The sequence below is a fragment of the Oryctolagus cuniculus genome, chromosome 1 (genome assembly GCF_964237555.1).
Source record: "Oryctolagus cuniculus chromosome 1, mOryCun1.1, whole genome shotgun sequence".
In the NCBI taxonomy this organism is placed as follows: Eukaryota; Metazoa; Chordata; class Mammalia; order Lagomorpha; family Leporidae; genus Oryctolagus; species Oryctolagus cuniculus.
Window position 1 is genome coordinate 32450586 of NC_091432.1, and position 17360 is coordinate 32467945.

Consider the following 17360-nt stretch of genomic DNA (forward strand, 5'->3'; position numbering starts at 1 on the left):
TAACTGTCCAGAAGCTAGTGGAGCAGAATCTCATTTGGAACTGGGCCCCTGCAACTGAATCACTGGTGCAGCAAGAGGGGAAAATGAAGACTGATTCATGAAGACCAGAGGGCTAATCCTGTGAAAGCAAGATGCAAAATCCTGCATGGCTATTCTGAAAGCCTTCCCTTTCCAGAGGTTCTGGACTCCTTCTCTGCTTGTGTGCTTGGAGGGTTTGCTTCCCTCATCCTTTATGTTCGTGTCATCTTCCTTTCCCTCTCATACTGGCTTCAGGATATTTCAAAGCCTGGGATAGGCTCTGAAGCCAGACAGTCTGGACTCTAACCTCAGTTCTACCATTGACTATAGGACCTTGGGCAGCACTCAATCTTCCTGTGCCTCACCTATCCCACCTCTAAAAATGGAGATGATAATATTATCGACCTCACAGAGTTGTAATTAATAAATGAACTAGCACAGGTAAGATACTCAGAATAATGCTGGGCACACAGCACCAAGTAAACATTAGTACTTGTTACTATTAATTATATACTATATTCTCCATGTATTCAATTCCCAAAGAAAAAACTAATTTTCCTTCTTGATCATTTCTGATTCTTCATAATATTTGTTAGTATCTCAATGTGTATTTATTTATCTTCAATCTTCTCCCGTAAGAGCATTATCTCCTTGACAACAATGACTTTATCTTTCTTGTTCACTATCCTATATCTGATCGCCAAGTGTAGTTCCTGGCACATAGAAGGCTCAGTAAACATCATGAGAATAAATGAACTACAATTACAGCTGTCCTTCATTATCCAAATTATTTCAATTTCTGCAATTGAATAGCAAGTCTGGACAGTGATAGATGCTGTATTATCCAAATCTGTTTACTTCCTGATTTTCTGATAGCACTAATAGCAAGAGTTTCAAGAACAAGTAATTTATCTGAAAATGCAGTTGTAGCTATTTGGTTTCTGATTTTTAATGAAAAAGATGTCTACAGTTGAAAAGAATGACAAACAAAGGCATCCCTTGTTTCTCTCTGGAAATTTCCATAAGCAAATAGGCCTTCGCAGTAGCTTCTGCCCACTTTGCCTCTGTGTCCCTGCCCCCCTTCACCTTCCTTACCACTCTTATCTCAACACCTAGATCATAATTGCTGCGCGAGGGTAGCCTACGATGTTTCAGCACCACGGACAGCAACATACTGGCTGGAGGGTTTTTTTTTTTTTTTAAGATTTATTTATTTTATTTGAAAGTCAGATTTACAGAGAGACAGGAGGAGAGGCAGAGAGAGAAAGGTCTTCCATCTGCTGATTCACTGCCCAATTGGACATAACGGCCAGTGTTGCACTGATCCGAAGCCAGGAGCCAGGAGCCAGGAGCTTCTTCTGGGTCTCCCACGTGGGTGCAGGGGCCCAAGGACTTGGGCCATCTTCTACTGCTTTCCCAGGCAACAGAAGAGAGCTGGACTGGAAGTGGAGCAGCTGGGACTCAAACCGGCACCCATATGGGAAGCCAGCATTGCAGGCAGTGACTTTACCCACTAGGCCACATCACCGACCCCCAGAGGGATTTTGAATGAATGCTTTATTGTATGGTTCAGAATATGAGGGATGAAGTTGCTCAGAGTTAAGGAAGACCTTATACAAATTCCTTTATTTTGCTATGGACTGCAAAGAAAGAAAGAGTTACAGAGAGAGGTAGAGACAGAGAGAGAGGTCTTCCATCTGCTGGTTCACTCCCCAGATGGCTACAACAGCCAGAGCTGAGCCAATATGAAGTCAGGAGCCAGGAGCTTCTTTCAGGTCTCCCATGCGGGTGCAGGGGCCCAAGGACTTGGGCCATCTTCTAGTGTTTTCCCAGGCCATAGCAGAGAGCTGGATTGGAAGAGGAGCAGCCAGGACTAGAATCGGTGCCCATATGCGATGTCGGTGCTTCAGGCCAGGGCTTTAACTGCTGCACCACAACACTGGCCCTGCACTGAGTTTTAAAGAAAAATAATTCATAAATGAGTTTTTTGTTTGTGTAATTAATGGAAATGAATTCCTCTCTATAAAGAAAGTAACAGTTTGGGGTGCCTTTATGTTCCAAGTATGGTACATAATAAAATAAACTTACTTTTTCAATTCTCATATTAGTACTATAATGGCAATGAATTTAGAGCCAGAAAGACCTAGGTTAAAATCCTGATTCTACCTTGAGAAAGTTACTTAACCTCCTTAAGCCTCTTTTTAAAAATCTATAAAATGCAGACAGTATTTCCTAGAGCTGTAACACCCAGTCTAAAATTCGTCTTTATAAGAAGTCTCATAAAATTCTTGCAAATTTGAGATAACAACTACTTACAGCAGGTGAGTGAAACGTAGGAGGTAATCTATCATTAGGGTACCAGATCTGTGAGACAGTAAGGATTCCACTCTAGAACCAGTGAGAGAAGAAGGATAGGATGCATGTGGTTGGCTCTGTGGGTGGTAACAGGCAAGAGCCAAATTTCAGAGCAAGCCAAACAGTCTTGGAAAACTTCTCTAATGGCCAGGACCATGTCTTCCATTTCTTTCTAACTCCCACAGTAACTACCATAGGAATTGCACATAGTAAGTTATTGACAAATGTACACTTATCAAATAAGTGGTTTTGATGATTCTCAAAGAGCATCTGATGGTCTCGGTGCCATCTACAAAGATTACAACATGTTGCAATGATGGCTAGATCTAACAAGCAGAAGTGGAAGTGAGGCAACTCTGGGGTTCTACAAGTTGGCCCAAAAACTACTCAATATCAAGATGGGAATATGGAGGTGTTTGCCCTAATTTCTCTTTACTTACCCAATCAACAACTATTCATCAAACACCTATTGTAGGTCTGTCACTGTGCTAAACCATAGGGCTAGAACAGATAAAGATTACATTCTTGTGTGGGAATACAGATGTCTCTTTTAAAAAGCCCACCGAACTACATAAACTATAACGAATATGCACTGTGTAAACCTATGAGTTTGGATACAAGTCTAGGTAGTGAAGGATGCTGCCCAATGTCTTTGCTGTTCTCCAGCCTTCACCCAAAGAATAACTAGGACTCTCTGGAGGGATCTGAGCTCGGAGGGTGGGAATTTACTCAATAAGTGTTTGACTCTACTCAGTTGCTGAATGTGAAAAAAGAGCCCCACTTGCTGAAATAAGCTGGGTAAAGAAAACAAACAGGAGGCTGATATGGAAAAGGGAGAAGGGGACCTTTTCTACCCAGCAGGGTGCTAAGAAGGAATTTTGACTTTTAATTGCTCACTCCAGTGATTTAGAAAAAAAAAACAGCTGAGCACAAAAGGCTTTATATGTTCGTATTTAAGTTCAAAAAGCTATCCGCTTAGGGAACTTCAGAATATTTCCTCACAGGGCTTGTTGAGAGTAATCAGGGTGAAGAATCAGCCCTATCCACCACCACCACCCCACCTTCCCTGGCTAATGTGTGAAGAGGACCAGGGGCTACAAGTGGGGGGCCTTGTAGGAAGTGCTCTATTTCCTCTCCTTGCTCCTTCGCAGGAAAGGAATGGGCACTTTCTCCCTGTGGCAGTCACCAGTGATCTCTCTCCTCCCTGTATACCCAATGCTCCATCACGACATGAAGACTTCCCTGCTCTTGAGCTTGGGTTGGTCTTGTAATTGTTTTCACTAACAGAATGGATGAAAGAAACTGTCTCAGGACTTCTGGATCCAGGCTTTAAATGTCCTGGCATCTTCTGTTTCTCACTGGGAGGAAGTAAGGCGCCATGTAAGAAGTCCAACTTCCCCAAGACCTCCATGTTCTGAGGATGCCTGAGCTGGCCACATGGAGGGACCAGCTAGAAAAGAACAGAGAAACCCAGATTCATGGCCCCAGTTGGGCTACTTGAGCTGGTTCTCAGCTGTTTAAGCCATCCCAGACAAAATGGAGCATATATTAGGCATCTCCACTGTGCCCTGAGGAAAATGATGTGCTAGAAAGGCATAAAGGGGCACGGCAGCTGGCCCTGAGCAAGGAAAACCTCATATCATATGCCTATCAAAGCAGGAGCCACCACTGCAAATTCCTCTTGTGGGGTAGTAGCCACTGGGTTCAGACTGATAGAAAAGATTTGAAAGATGACGGAGAGGGTAGAGCAGTTCTGGGGTGGGTCTCGTGGTTGGTGGCAGAGAAAAATGGTATATGGAAGCTTCTAGATAATATAATATGCTCTGAAATTACTCCCAATCCTATTAACAGTAATTTAATTTGTTAAATTTAACTCTTTTTGACGATTTATCTGGGGTCCAGATCAGGGTTGAATGTTTTACATCCACAATATCACTTAATCCTCACAGAGGACACAAGGTCACTGCTCTGAACATCTCTGTTTCCTAGGTCAGGAGACAAAGTTCAGAAAGTCCACATGACTTGTCCAAGGTCACACTCACAGGAATCAGCACAGTCAGGACTCAAATCCACGTCACTCTGGCACTGTAGCTCAAACACACTAAGACTGATAATTGTGGTGCAGCAGCTGTTACTTTAATTGTGTATTTAAGTTCTAGTGGACTTTTATTTTGTGTGACCTATTTATTCAACACAAACTTTCCTGGTAATTTTGAAGAGAAGTTAAATAAATATAAAATGTGCTTGCACTTGTCGCTCCCCCTCTTCATGGAGGAACGACACTAAGCCCTGCCTAGGCTTCATATCCGAGTCACGGCACCATTATGTCGCTCCCCCTCTTCATGGAGGAACGACACAGGACCCTGCGCTGTTCTTTTGTCTGCTCGGCCCTCCCCGGGTTTGCTGCTGGTTCTTCCCGGGTTGGCTACCGTCCCTTCCACCTCCGTGGAAGGGCGGTTCCCCCTGGCCACTTTCCCCACTTCCGCAGGGGAGTGGCACACCGCCGGCCGGCTCTCTCGGGGGCTGCACAGGTGTTCCCTTAGGTGTTCCCCTTAGATGTTCCTGGTGCATGCCGTCTCTCTCCTCCTTTATAGTCCTCCTCTGCCAATCCCAACTCGGCTGCCCACACGCCGAGCACGCTGCTCTCCTCCAATCAGGAGCAAGTCCTACACTTTATTGTCTGAACTGGAGGCAGCTGTGTAGAAGCTGTTTCCTCCTCTCCCAGCGCCATATTGTGGGAGAGCAGATGCATAGAATAAGTCTTAATTCCAGTAACTTAGTCTAGTCCGAGTTGCTCCCCACAGCACTGACATATACTGTCTTGTTATGTTATATTCTTGTTTATATTTTAGTTTGAAGATTTTTTTTGTAATATAAATGAGTAAAACAGAAAGTATTAATAAACAGGTTGCAATATTCAACCCTTAGGTATACTAAGAAAGAACAAAATGAATAGAGAAGCTGTTTAAGAAGTTTTACAGTGCTTTGGGTTTTTACTTCAAAACTATGGTAAAGATTCTAATTCCTTTTGTATGATTTTGGGGGATAGAGTGATGTTGGTTTGAAAGCGGCATCATGCCTAAACAAGGCTCTTAGACAGCGGGGTTTTCTCTAGGCTGTAATAATGACTTTTGGATCCTCCCAAAAGGAATGTCACTTGCTTATTTGTAAAGTTAGGTATTTGGGTATGGCAACTTAAGTGACTGCTTAAGAGATGGCGTATTGGGCTTGACTCTGAGGTTTACTGTGACCCACTTTGTGCTAGGACACATTCTAAATACTGAAGATACAAGAATAAAAATTTTAATGAGTCCCTGCTAGCATGGTGTTTAGGCTGCAGTGGGGGAAAACAGTTGAACAGGACAGAAAAATTATAAGTTCTGCCAAAATAGGTAGAGCATGGTGATGTGCAGAGCAATTTCAGGTAATCAGGGAAAGCCTCTCAGAAGAGGTGATATTGGAGCTAAGATCTGAGTGGGAAGGAGCAACCATAGGAAGATTTGGGGAGGAGACTCTAGGCAGAGAGAACACCAATTTCAAGGGTTTAGAGGTAGGAATGAGGTTGTGGTATTTAACATACCAAAAGAAATTTATTGTGGCTGGAACCTGACTTACAAAGGGAAGAATTATAGAAAACAGAATGAGGAAGGAGGCAGGAGGCAGATCACAGGCCCTGTGGTCAGCATAACAAGTCTGGGTTTTATTTTATTGAGATGGAAAGCTAGCAAAGGCTTTGCATGGTGGGGGGAGTGACTTATGATCTGAAATGCATATTTCAAAGCTTGCTCTGGCTGTGTTGCAGGGAAGGAGTTGTGGTGTTGGAGGGAGGTGGCCGAGAGTGGAAACAAGATGAGCTGCCAGGAGGCTGTGACAGCAGCCTGGTGCAGTGCATGGTGACTGAACACAAGGAGGGGCAGCAGCATTGCTGGTAAGGGGAAGGATTTGGAAGTCACCCACATGAAGACAGCACGGACAGGGCTGGAGGGAGAACTCAAGAGCTGTGCTCTGGGCATTGAAGCCAAGGCATGCATTACACTGGAGAGCAGGTGGCAGGAAGTTTGCCAGCACCATCTGAGTGGCTGCCACCAAAGCCCCTCTGGTGCCCTCCAACCCAGAGCCCCGGGAATCCTACAGCCCTGCTTTACAGAGATTACATGAGAGTCTAATGCCTTCTGGGGTTCTTCATCTGTGGGAGAAAAGAGGCCTGACAGTTGTAAGGTAGTAATTGCCATTCTAACTCCTCATCTCTGAAAATGGGCCAAGTAGGAGGTAGATACACTTGAGCACAACCCCCAAGGCCCCAAGGCCTCAAGTTGTGTGAATCTTTTTTTTTTTTTTGACAGGCAGAGTGGATAGTGAGAGAGAGAGACAGAGAGAAAGGTCTTCCTTTGCCGTTGGTTCACCCTCCAATGGCCGCCACGGCTGGCACGCTGCGGCCGGCGCACCGCGCTGATCTGAAGGCAGGAGCCAGGTGCTTCTCCTGGTCTCCCATGGGGTGCAGGGCACAAGGACTTGGGCCATCCTCCACTACCTTCCCGGGCCACAGCAGAGAGCTGGCCTGGAAGAGGAGCAACTGGGAAAGAATCCGGTGCCCCGACCGGGACTAGAACCTGGTGTGCCGGCGCTGCAAGGCAGAGGATTAGCCTAGTGAGCCGCGGCGCCGGCCTGTGTGAATCATTTTTACAAGTGGATACTTCTCAGCCATGTGGCTCAATAGGCTAATCCTCCACCTGCGGCACCGGCACCCCGAGTTCTAATCCCAGTCGGGGCACCGGATTCTGTCCCGGTCACTCCTCTTCCAGTCCAGCTCTCTGCTGTGGTCCGGGAGTGCAGTGGAGGATGGCCCAAGTGCTTGGGCCCTGCACCCACATGGGAGACCAGGAGAAGCACCTGGCTCCTGGCTTCGGATCAGCATGGTACACTGGCCGCCGTGCGCTGGCCGCAGCGGCCATTGGAGGGTGAACCAACGGAAAAGGAAGACCTTTCTCTCTGTCTTCCTCTCTCACTGTCCACTCTGCCTGTCAAAACAAAAACCAGGGGACAATTCTCTTCTCATCACTTAACAAGGCATGCATTTCTCTCCTATTAAAATCACAAGATCACTCTACTTTGCTATTTGACTATGATTAAAAACAATGTGACCATAAATGCAGATAAATCATTCACAGTATGTCTCACCAAAATATAAATCCTTGGCCGGCGCCGCAGCTCACTAAGCTAATCCTCCATCTTGCAGCGCCAGCACACCAGGTTCTAGTCCCGGTCAGGGCGCCGGATTCTGTCCCGGTTGCCCCTCTTCCAGGCCAGCTCTCTGCTGTGGCCTGGGAGTGCAGTGGAGGATGGCCCAAGTCCTTGGGCCCTGCACCCCATGGGAGACCAGGATAAGTACCTGGCTCCTGCCATCAGATCAGCGCAGTGCACCGGCCGCAGCGTGCCAGCTGCGGCGGCCATTGGAGGGTGAACCAACGGCAAAGAAAGACCTTTCTCTCTGTCTCTCTCTCTCACTGTCCACTCTGCCTGTCAAAAAAAGAGAAAAAAAAGAATATAAATCCTTTCTTCTCATAGGAAGCTACATGAGATGTCTCAGTTTAGAGCCTCAAACTCAGTCCTGCACACAGGGCAGAAGCTCCAAGCCTAAGTGGCTGTTTTCTGGATTTGCACCACAATAAAAATGAAATCTAGGCTTTGGAACAATTTCTATTTCCACTGGCCACTTCTAACCCTCACTTTCTAAGGTACAATTCCACCTCTCATAATGCCCATTGGAAAAACAAAATCTAAAAGACACTTAGAAACCCCATGGAAATGCCCTCCTGTTGCCAACCTACACTGGAAAGTAGCTGCAATGTCCCTGGTTTACAAATGTTTTTTTTTTTTTTTTTGCCAGTGAGTAGCTCTTGGACTACATATTAACTTATCTCCAGCAGGTCTAGAGCAGGAATAAGGAATATGTTGGCTCTTAGGAAATCTTACTGCTTAAGCCTTTCATGGATTCTTTAAAAAATTTCCATGTAAATCCCCAGTCTTCATGTGTTAGCAGAATAATGGGCTTATCTTCCATGAGTGGATTTGGTTTTTCCATTAGGAGAGGAGGAATATTTGTTGGCTTTAAGCTTTGAAATCCATTAGTTTTGGTTTTCTTGGTGAGGCAGCTGATTTGCCTTGGGCTCAGAGCAGCACATATCCATTCTATTGCTTTTCAATTCAACATCAGGGTCATGTGCTACAAGAAACAAAACCAAGTCCAATTAACTTAAATAATCTGCGGGTTTCAAGGGAGGCTTTTAGGTACTCACAGGATCAGCAAGAGGGTTGTGAATTAGGAAATGAGGGCAGTTTCAAGTGTCTGGAAACAGACTCCCTAGCTGCAGTTCTCATCCATGCTGTACACTGGATCATCGGAGGAGACTTTAAAGTTTTTCAAGAATATTGCTGGGTCTAGTGCTATGGTGTAGCAGGTTAAGCCACCGCCTGCAATGCTGGCATCCCATATGGGCACTGGCTCGAGTCCTGATTGTTATGCTTCTGATCCAGCTCCCTGCTAGCATGCCTGGGAAAGCAGTGGAAGACAGGCCAACTCCTTGGACCCCTGCACCCACAAAGGAGACCTGGAAGAAGCTCCTGGCTTCAGCCTGGCCCAGTCTCAGCTGTTGCAGCCATTTGGGAAATGAACCAGTGGATGGAAGACCTCTCTCTCTCTAACTCTGCCTTTCAAATAAATAAAATAAATCTTAAAAAAAAAAAAAAAAAGAACATTGCTGACTTGACCCCATCCTCTGAGATTCTGATTTCATTGGCCTGGAGTGCAACCACTCTTACTAGGGATCTGCCATTAGCAATGATAGCACCCCATCATCTTCAGTCCCTGAGTCGTGCTGTCCAAGACTGAAATTCCAGGTGACAGACAGTTCTCTTGGCTTAGTTCGATCCACAAGCCTGCCCCTTGACTAGGGGAGGACAGAGCAGCTGGCTGCCAGCCCCACCAGACTGTGGCACTGGGGAACAGGCAGTTCCCCTAAAAGGAGACTCTAGTGCTCAAGGGGAGGAAAACCCATGCGAAGCAGCCAGATGCCGATTTTCCACCATTATTTCTAGCTATAAATTGTACACAATCACAAGCTCTTTTTTTCTCTCATGGGAAACAGTCCACATGATTCTGGAATTTTGTGTTTCATCAGGACCATCCTTTTCCACAGAGCAGGGACTTGGGGAGATAGATGTAGAATGCCTCTCACATAGCATTAGTATGCACAGTCAAGCTCACCATCCCAGCTGCAACTCAAATGCAAACTCACTATTGCTGCCCTGAGCCAATTCCCAGGGGAGGGACCAAACCCTTCAGAAACTGGAGGTGCAGGTAGACAATGAGGAGCCTTGTTTTTTCCACTCTGGCATTACAGACCATGAAGTCTTCCTGGACTCACACCTACAGAAAGCACTGTGTCTTCTGGCAATGAGCACAAGGTGCATGTGGGCCTTCCCCACCCCTCCACATTATTACTGCAAATGCTGATGATAACAAAGCAGGAGAGAAGTTACTCCAAATAGCGCAGGGAACAACCCTTCAGAATAATTTGGTATTCATCTGATGACAGTACTGCAGGCAGATAGAGTAATGAACAGAGAGTGTGGGACAGCTTTTGATAAGAAACCGGTGCCTGGGACAATAATAAATCTAATCTCACTAAAGAAGCAGAACTAACACAGTGACCTATGCAGCAGCTGTATCACGGCTGCTGGCATCTCTGATCATCACTGAGATGGTCTCAGTGTTTGTCAAGAAGCACGAGGCTTCCTCTGAGCAGCCGAGATCACAAAGGGTTGAGTCATGTCCATGACTATTACCTGTGTGGAATTCCATTCAGGGTCAGATGAGACAGAGAAACAGAGAAAACCACTCTAAATCCTGCCCAGTCTCATTCAGACCCTAGTCTTCATGTCTTGTTGCCAGAGGTTCTTAGCCTGGGGTTCAAGGACACCTGTCAATTCAGTGAAATTGCATAGCAACCTTGGCATGCATTTGTCTCCCGGGGAGAGGCGCTGCAGGTCCCATCGATTTTTGAGAGAAGTAGTGACCCACCAAAAGGCTTAGCCAACAGCTCAGTGGAAACGTTACCTTCTCTCCACCTCACCTATTCTGAACCCCTCCCCGGCCCTCACTCACTACAGATGGCCCTTGTCTCCCAGCCACTTGAGTTCAGGACAGAAATCAGATCTCTCTTCTGGCCTTAATGGCCATGCCCTGTATACCTGACAGCAGCTTCTCACTGGTCAGCATCAGGGAGACCACCAGCCTCAGACAAATTCCAAGGCCCACTTCTCAAGCGAAGAGAATCCTTACAAAATGGATGGACAGCATTCCATTTTCAGACAGCTATGCCCTGAGAGATTAGATTTCTTAGAGAAAACAGAACTTTATCTACAGAAAAATAAAAATGTGAAAATGGGCTTAATTGGGGGAAGGATGTGTGGGGTTTTTTTTGTTTGTTTGCTTGCTTGTTTGTTTTGCTTTTTAGTTTGGGTTGTAAAAGTACTCCTAGATTCAAAACATGATACACACAGGAAAATAGCCAAATTGGAACTGCAATTGGTCACTCCTGGCTGGCTGGAATGTTCTAGATTATGTATACCAGATCCTTCTTCCCACTCTTATCCCTTCCCTCCATAACTTTAGCCCTGCAATTTCCTATGTATCTTGCTGTCTAGGCTTGCACCATAATGTAGTACAACATGAACAGTGCAGGGACCAAAAGGATCAAAAGCCCTGTGCAACTTCTGGTGGCCAGCAGAGTTTTCACTCATCACCCTATGGATGCTATGCCCTGAACAGGACCTCAAGGCAAGAAAGCTGCTCACCATACTTGCACTTGCAGTCAACAGTCATCTATTCCAAACACATGGACATGGCAGCTGTTATGACTCAAGCACTGAGCCAGACAGAAAGGTTTCAAGTATAAATGGCTTTGGTCTACAAAAGGCTCAGATTTGAGGAGACAAGGCACTTAAACCATTAGCTACAGTGCAATATAGTAAGTGAGATGACAGATAGGAATAGAGTGCTAAAGTAAACTGAAGAAGGGTCAGGCTGTTTCTATTTGTTAGACAAATCCCAGACACTTACTGCACAAAATGTGGCTAATGGACTTAGCAGGGTGAGCATCACCTACTGGCTTGTTAGAAATGCAGCATCCCATGATGGTTGTGCTAGTTTACATTCCCACCAACAGTGGATTAGGGTACCTTTTTCTCCACATCCTCACCAGCATTTACTATTTTTTGATTTGTGTATGTTAGCCATTCTAACTGAGGTGAGGTGAAACCTCATTGTCATTTTTATTTGCATTTCCCTGATGGCTAGTGATCCTGAGCATTCTCTCACGTGTCTGTCGGCCATTTGTATTTCACCCTTTCAAAAATGCCTGTTCAGGTCCCTTGCCCATTTCTTAATTGGATCGTTTGGTTGGTTGTTGTTGAGTTTCTTGACCTCTTTATAGATCCTGGATTTAGCTCTTGTTCACACTCCTGTAGAACTGTGGTCTTTCCACTTTTTACTTATTGAATATTATGGTTAATGGTGCATTAAGCCTGTGATTATGGAGTGGATTGAAATCATGTTTTTGCACAAATTTAAAAAGCAAAAAGGAAAGGAAAGAAAAAGGAAATGAAAGGAAAGAAAAAAGATTGAGGGAGGGAGAAATAGAAGGAGGGAAATATGGATATCTTCTTAAAATTGTACTTATGAAGTCATGAAATCTGTTCTCTTTATATTAATAAAAATTATAAAAATGAATTTAAAAAGAAGTGCAGTATCCTAGGCCCCACCCAGAACCTACTGGAGTAGAATCTTCATTTTAAGAAGATCCAGGTGATTTATGGGCCTTTTAGTGTTTGTAAAGCACGGTGTAGAATGCCAGTGAAAAGACAGGCAGGCACCTGGATCCCCTGCTAACATTGCTAACTGCAGCTGCAACTAGAATGTGCCAGGAATAATTAGGGGGGAAACATTTTACATCTGTTCGAGTGTATATAGATCTAGGATTTAGGGAAAAGCTGGCTAATTAGAAGTAAATTAAGAAGTTCTGCAAACTCCCAAACCAGACTCAGAAACTTTGAGTCCTGGGCCTTGGATGAGAGAAACCAAGACCACAGGTCCTCCCCAACATTCATTGCTGCCAATTCACTGAATTCCTGTGTATTATTAATGGTAAAAGTAGGACTGGAATGCTACTGTCCTGACTTTCCCTAGGAAGGTATAAAACCTACTGATTGGGTTGTTACAAATACTGACTCCAAAAGTATTAAGTTTGAATTCAAACATTGTCACTTGCTATGGATCTGTTATGACCTTGAGCAAGTCATTTAACTTCTCCTAATGTCTCAATTTCTGCTTTCATAAGAAGCAACACCTACTTCAAAGATTGTGATAAGAATATACTGAGATATTGGTTTATGTGTTGTCTAAGTCATTGAATGACTAGCACATAACAACCATTAATAACATCTAATATTTTCATTATTATTAGCCACTGCACAGAGTCTGGCCAGCAGTCCTCCAAATCCATTTTCCTTCATTCCTGAGCACACAGCTGGAATACATTTTTCAGACTTCCATTCTGTGTGGAGTGGCCACACAATGTCCTGACCAATGGAAGGTAGTTGGAGGAGATACATGAAAGTTATCTGAATCAAAATGGAGTCACTTTTGTAAACCCTAACAATAATTACAAAGTAAAGCAAGAAGGTTATAGAGGAATGCTTCTCACACACAATTGCCAGAAACTCTCACAAAACCTTCTGCTAGAACAAAAGCTCTTATGTTATTCTCCTCATTTTTACCTTCAAAATCTCCTGCTTAGCCCAACCTCTTTGAATATGCTCATAGTTTACTACAGCATGTGTATTTCCACCAGAATGCTATTCTGCTCTCAAATAAACTTAATCTGTATAGACATATCTCTGACCATTATTGAGGTCAACAGACAGATGCTTCTTCAGGTCTGGCCCATAAAATACGCATGTGTGATCCTCTACTCTTTCCACCGATTTGCCATTGGATGTCAGTGCCTAGACTGGCTCTGGAAACCTCCATCGGTCTGGGCTCCTAAATGGCAAACTGAGGCAAAGCTACATCACCTCTTCATTACTCTATGGATTGTATGTGAGTGGTAAATAAGCTCCTATCATGTTGTTGTGAACTGACTGTTCAAATTTCTATGTTGAAGCACTAATCTCCAATATGATGGTATTTGGAGATGGCACCTTTAGGAGGTAATTATAATTAGATGAGGTCATGAGGGTGAGGTCCTCTTGGGATTCACGGTCTTAGAAAAAGACCTCTCTCTATCTCTCTCTCTCTCTCTCTCACACACACACACACACACACACACTCCCCCACCTGCATGTATGCACCAAAGACAGGCCTCGTGAATGTATAGTGACAAGGCAGCCATCCACAAGCCAGGGAGACAGCCCTCACCAGAAACCAATCATTCTCACATCCTGGTCTTATATTTCCAGCTCCAGAACTGTGAGAAATAAATTTCTGTTTTTTAAGCCACCTGGCCTATGGTATTTTGTCATAGTAACTTGAGCTGACATTTCACGGTGTATTTGGTACAGGTGCTGATGACATCTAACTACAGCTGGCCAGTACAACATTCAACTCTTTCCCAGTTTATCTCCCAAAGTTGTTGTGAAGATTCAGCAATATAACAAATGTGAACATGCAATGTAAATTGTGAAGTGCTGTGCAAATATTACAGAGATGAAAAGAGCACCAGATTCTGGAGATAGGATCAAGTTCAAATCCAAGGACTATTGCATGAAGACTGTATGATCTTTCATAAATTGTTTACAGTTTCTGACCTCATCTAGAAAATGGAGATGAGAAGACAACTCTAAAGAAGGTAAGGGGGACTCATAGACGAATGCATCATAGAAGTAAAAGCTTTTGTTCCAGAAGCAATAGACTTAGTGGTCAGGAGCCAGTCTTCCTAAGTACAAACCTCAGGTCTTCTACTCCCTGGTTAGTAATCTTAGGAAAGTTAATTGACCTGTAGGAGCCTCTATTTCCACATGCATAAGACTGGGATAATACATGGTACTTTTGAGTATTTGATGAGTTGATACACATGGGGCTCCTAAAACATTATCTGGCAAATGGAAAGTAAAATAATAAGTGCGAGTAACTGTTAGTATTAAACAGGACATAACAATTACAAGCTTCAATTATCAAAAATGTCCTCTCTGTCCATTCTGGCTTCCCTTCTTCCTCATACATACAGTATTTGATGAATACATAAATATGTTTGACAATTAAAATATTAAACTTAGTCCCTTTGATCCATCCTTTAAAATGTGTTCTTCACACCTCTAGATGGATTGTCTCCCATGCAGGAGGTGTTCATAGAGCAGGCTAGGGAGAGTAAATAATTACAGCTTTATTAAAATGCATTTCCTTCACACTCTTCATCAGTTTGAGGACCACAGACATCATAGTCTGACAACAGTAGGGGTAAATCATCACCCAAGTCCATATTTACCAAACCATATTTAGAACTAGAAAGATTCTAAAATTCAAAGCCTTTGTTCCCACTGAGAAAGCCAATATCCTGTGATCTAGTTAAGATCACAGATAATAAAATGACATACCTCAAAGGATAAATCAAAACCCAAGTCTAAGTCTTTCAATAGTCCAGTTCCTGGACCATTTTACCATTGTGCCTCCAAGGGACAGCAAAGGGAAAGTCAGGAAGCAAAAGAACTTTTAAAATGATCTGAAAGATAAATTTACTGATTTCCAAGATTTCATCCCAATGGAAGACACCAATTCCTTTTCACCAGCACTCTCCCTAGCCAGCTCTGATTTACTGTAGAATACAACATGCTTTGTCTTGGTCTTCAACTTCAAACCAAACCTCTTCCTAATGGTTCTCAACCTTGACTGTATGTCAGTACCATATAAAAAAACTACCAAAAAATACTGATGCTTGGATTGTGTCCCAGAATCTATGAGGAAGAGGCTCAAGTATCACTTTTTGGAAAGTTCCAAAGTGATTCTAAAACACATTATGGTTACAAACCAGTGCTTCATGGACTTCTGAGGGCAAGGAAGAAAAGAATAGCTACCAAAACTGAAGTCTCATCTTTGCTACAACAACTCATTCCCCAAAGCTCCTTGGCATCCACTCAGTCACTCAGTAAACATACAAGATCTTCTGCACTGGCTGCTAAGGAGACAAAAGCAACAGACCATGCTTCCTGCCTTCAGAGCTCAGCATTAGCAAGCTACCTCCATCTAGTGGACTACACTTGAGGTCAGTACACACCACCTTCCCACCACACAGCTTTGCCCCTTCAAATTAGTCTCTATGATACACAAGAGCCTTGCATATGATCTACAGTTGGTGCTGACAAAGAGATGATTAATAACCTTCTGAAATGAGATTGTCCTTGCTGGATGCTGAACTCAAAAGTCTGACATCTAGCAAAACAACAAGCCTTTTCATTATTAGATGTTATCTTTTTCCCATCAGTGGGCCTCCAAAAGGTCAAGGTGGAGTGAATAAATGCAATTTACTTATGACTGAATGAATAATCAATTACCATGGAGAGCCATGCAATACCTCCTGGCAATCGTCATACACAGGCTCTATTGAAAAGGCTTGAAGCCAGTTGCTTTCATGGGTCCATAAAGTGTTTATGGCAGAGCAGTGCTTCCAATAAATGAAATTGTTAAGAACGGATGGGTGAAAGCAAGTCTTGCCTAGAACAAGACTGAGAATGCCTGCTCCATCACCAGTAATCAGGTTTCTATGACATAGCTAATCACCATCAGAAATTGAGTTTTGCAGGCAGCTCCTTGGTTGAGTTGCTCACAGATTTTTTAAATCTGGAAAGACCTTGACATTTGCAATATGTTAAAAGAATTGTTACACATAGGCATCAATTCAAAGGACAATTCGTCCTTTATGAGATGACATAAAAAAATCTCTTGGCATCTCTCCTATCAAAGATCATTTATTGTGGCAGGCACTGTGACACAGTGAGTTAAGCATCCACTTGAGATGCCCCATCCCATATTAGAAGGCCTGAGATCAAGTCTCATCATCATTTCTGACCCAGTTTCCTGCTAATGCACCCAGGAGGTAGCAGATGATGGCCTAGCTACTTGGGTTCTTACCACCCATGTGGAAGATCCAGATGGAGTTCCTGGTTTCAATCTGGTTGAGCCCCAGCTGCTGTTGGCTTTTGGAGGAATAGACCAATAAATGAAAGATACACCTCTCTTTCCCCACATTCTCCTCCCCTACTTCTCTGACACTCTGCATTTCAAATTAATCAATTTTATAAGAATTATTACCTTTTAATATACTTAATACTAGCCTTTAATAAAAATATTGTTGAGTATATCACTTTTTATAAAAAATCAAATTAATTATAAATAGTATAGTTTTACACAAAAGTATATGCATAAATTGCTATATTTTTTAAGGTTAAGTAGCAGCATCCCAAAGGGATTTCTTCTGAACTAAATTTGCCAAAATAAGAAAATGAACACATACGTTAAACCAAGAGAAACAATAATAAAATGAAGCAAGGTATGATTCAGAGCCAACTTTGAAAGACGCAAATTCTCAAAAGTTTTGTGACTCCACAGGGCAAGTTGACAACCCACCAAATGCTCCTCCCATTGGTCCAACTTTTCAATGGACAGGCTGAGCTGGGGCAGGGGAGTTCTTACCTAGTAGATTAGAAGCACCAAGGCTTCCTTAGCAAATGAAGCCTTTTCATGGGCCCCAAGATTCAAGATTCTGGGCTGTGAGGGGCAAAGGAGGAGGCCATGTCTATCCCTTGCCAATAGTAGCTATCAAGGTCTAGGCATGAAAAAAGCCTTATGACCTGGGGAGATGAAAAAAGAATACGGGTAAACTAGGATCAAACAGGAGAGAGGAAGTCGGTCCTAACAATGATCTTGATTAGGACAC

The 17360-nt window shown here is 43.6% G+C and overlaps 2 protein-coding genes across 4 annotated transcripts in view; one reads left to right on the plus strand and one right to left on the minus strand.

Moving 5' to 3' along the window:
* CD59 (CD59 molecule (CD59 blood group)) overlaps positions 1-17360 on the plus strand; it is a 684742-nt gene that overhangs the window by 220168 nt on the left and 447214 nt on the right. The window lies entirely within an intron of this gene.
* The window catches only part of KIAA1549L (KIAA1549 like), a 319252-nt gene that overhangs the window by 169425 nt on the left and 132467 nt on the right, over positions 1-17360 (minus strand). The gene's annotated exons all lie outside the window — the stretch shown is intronic.